Genomic DNA, 3,332 nt, shown 5'->3' with positions numbered 1-3,332 from the left:
AGCCGCTGGCCGCGCCGCCTTCAGCCGCCGTTCCTCCTGCGCTATCCGGCGTTATATCCTTTTCTCTGCTACTGTGTTTTGTGTGTGTGTGTGTTCGCCGCCGCGACACACACTCTCATTGCACTAAAAGAGCCGGGCGTCTTTTTCAAGATGCCCCTTTCCTGCGGAACCTCCCCCAACCCGCAAAAGCCCGGTTCGCCCGCCTGCTTCACCCGCTTCGCTAGAGTCTCTTCCTGATGGACAGCGGCCGCCATCTGCCGCCGCTTCCGTCGTGGATATCGACCAAGAAGCCGCGTCTGTGGGGGATGATACCTACTCTCCCTCTGTTCGAGCCACGCAAACTGCGCCGTTCACAAGGGAGGTCAGGAGCGGACGGTCCCGGGGCTTGTTTTCTTTACGTTACAAGAAAGCTACCCCGCCCTTGCACCCATTCACGTGTCACTCACCGGCGAAAGAAGAAAAGAGAGTGTTTTAGTCCCGCCGAGGCCGGACTAACCTCCATTTCTCACACATTTCTCAGTCCCCTCTTAAGTTCAGGCGACTGGAAATATCAATATTGCAGCAAACGAGCCTGTTATAATACACGCACACCTGCAAACAAACGGCGAAGCAAAACATGATGACGCTCTCTCTCTTCCCGCTCTCTCTCCCTTTGCTCGTGCCGCGCAAACTGCGCCATTCACAAGGGATGTCAGAAACGGACGGTCACTGGGCTAGTTTTCTTTACGTTACAAGAAAGCTACCCCGCCCTCGCGCCCATTCGCGTGCGTCGCCGGCAAAAGGAGGAAAGAGAGTGTTTTTAGTCCCGCCGAGGCCGGACCAACCTCCTTTTTCTCACACATTTCTCAGTCCCCTCTGAAGTTCAGGCGACTGGAAATGTCAATATTGCAGTAAACGAGCCTGTTAATACATGCACGCCTGCAAACAAACGCCGTCACAAGACGTGTTGACGCTCTCTTATATGCTCGCGCTTACTGAAATCTTATGTGATTCCCCCTGTGGCTCAGTGGCGGAATCTTAGGCTTTCGCGCCAGAGACCTGTGTTCGAATCCCGGGTCTGCCGGCAGATAAAATTATGCCGTCAAGGCTTTCGCTCTGTCAAGTTCCCTTAAAAGGCGACTGCAGATGTGTATTTTGCAGCCAACGAGCGCGTTGTACAACCCGCTCGCCTGCACCCAAACACCGTTTCTAAAAACAAGGCCTCAAAGTCTTCCTAGCCCGCCTAGGAAAGCGACAGTGTTCAAGTCCCGCTGCAGCCAGACTTTCACCAAAACTTCCCACTCGTTCAGTTCCAGAAAATGCAACTGTTCCAGTGTATTTAACAGAAAACAAGCCGGTACTACAGCCCGTTTGCATGCACACAAACGCCGTTTTTACCCAGATAAAGAGTGTATTTTCTGGTATTCCGGCCTCGGCCGATGGTGTTATGAGTGTAGTAAAATGCCCACAGCCCAGTGCTCATTCCTACACACAAGCACAGCCCGCCACACAGGGCTCGCACACATGAAATCGACTCATGTCAATTGTGCATTAAACGTAGTGAATGTGCCCACGACCCAGTGCCCACAAACACTACACACTGCATGTCTCACGTTTTCTGTAAAATGAAACCAACGCACATACAGTCAGCTCAAGCAGACGGTGTTTTCAGTGTAGTAAATGTGCCCACTGTCCCGCGCCCACATTCACTCACAGACATGACAAGCCCCACGGGGCTCACCCTGCTTGCTCTCTCTCAGCAAGCCGCCATAGGAGAGTCGAGCGCCGGCAGGCTGCCCGCTGTGATCAGCGCGCCCCCTGCCTCGAACGCTGCAAGCACGGCGTCTATGTTACTGTATACCGAAGCTCTCCGGCCACCACTATGTCGCGACCAGAGCCCAGATCTCATTCAACCCCTAGCTATTCATGCAAATGCATGGGCAAAGCTTCCCGGGGTATCAGAATGGGTGCTGAACATTATAAAAAGAGGCTATTCGCTACAGTTCGCTTGACGCCCCCGCCATTGCGCGGCGCGAATTGAAACTACGGTAGAAAAGGAAGTAGCACATCTACTTCGAACCAAAATTGCGAAACTGTTGAGCAAAGGGGCCATAGAGCCTTTATCTCAAGCTCAGAGCGAAGGGGGTCTGTACAGCAGATATTTTCTGGTACCGAAAAAAGACGGGGGTCTCAGACCCATTCTAGATCTAAGACAGCTAAACAAAGCGCTTTCGAAACGCCGGTTCAGAATGCTCGCAACCAGGAAAATCCTCCCCTGAAGCTTCGGGGAATGCGAGTTTTGAACTACTTGGACGATTGGCTGATTCTAGCTCAGTCACACTCAGAGCTCATAGAACACAGGACCATATTACTCGAACATCTCAAGAATCTGGGTCTCAAAGTCAATTGGGCGAAAAGTTCACTGTCTCCCAGTCAGAGAATATCTTTTCTGGGCACAGAACTGGACTCGCTGTCTATGACAGCACAGCACTATATTCCCACTCAGAAAGTTTCAAGGGATGCTGGGTCTCATGGCCTCAGCATCATCAGTACTCCAGTTGGGTCTGCTTTGCATGCGCCCACTGCAGTTCTGGCTAAAAGCACGAGTACCGCGTCGAGCGTGGACCTCTGGTCTTTCTCTCCTCAAGGTCGATCAGAAATGCGTCTCAGCTCTGAAACCTTGGAGAGCGATCGACTGGTACCAGTCAGGTGTAAGCCTGGGGACTTCCTCGAGTGTGAAGGTGGTGTCTACGGACACCTCCACCTCGGGATGGGGAGCGCTGCTCGAGGGCAGACCGTTCTTCGGCCAGTGGTCAGAACGGGAAAAGCTTCTACACTTAAACTGCTTGGAAATGATGGCAGTCGACAACGCGCTGAGGCGCTTTTGTCCCCAGATAAAAGGACACCACGTCTTGGTCCGTTCGGACAACGTGTCAGTGGTGGCCTATATAAATCGCCAAGGAGGTATCAGGTCCCGAAACCTTTACAGGCTGACGGAGCACCTCTTGGTCTGGGCTCAGCACAATCTGCGCTCGTTGAGAGCAGCGCACGTGCCTGGCCACCTGAATGTGGGACCAGACAGACTGTCCAGGAACAATGTTCCAGCAGGAGAATGGTCTCTACACCCACAGACAGTCCAGCTGCTGTGGGAGACACTCGGCAGAGCGGAAGTAGACCTGTTTGCGTCTCAGGAAAACGCTCACTGTCCGGAGTTTTTCTCCAAGAGCAGGGATGCGCTGACCCATGTCTGGCCCCGCTGCCCACTTTATGCTTTCCCCCCCGTCACGCTCCTACCTCAGGTATTAGAGCGGATCAGGGAAAACGGATGCTCAGTGCTACTAGTGGCTCCGTTC

Source organism: Abramis brama (assembly GCF_963993115.1).
Source record: "Abramis brama genome assembly, chromosome: 10".
Lineage (NCBI taxonomy): Eukaryota > Metazoa > Chordata > Actinopteri > Cypriniformes > Leuciscidae > Abramis > Abramis brama.
This window is presented reverse-complemented; position numbering follows the sequence as displayed.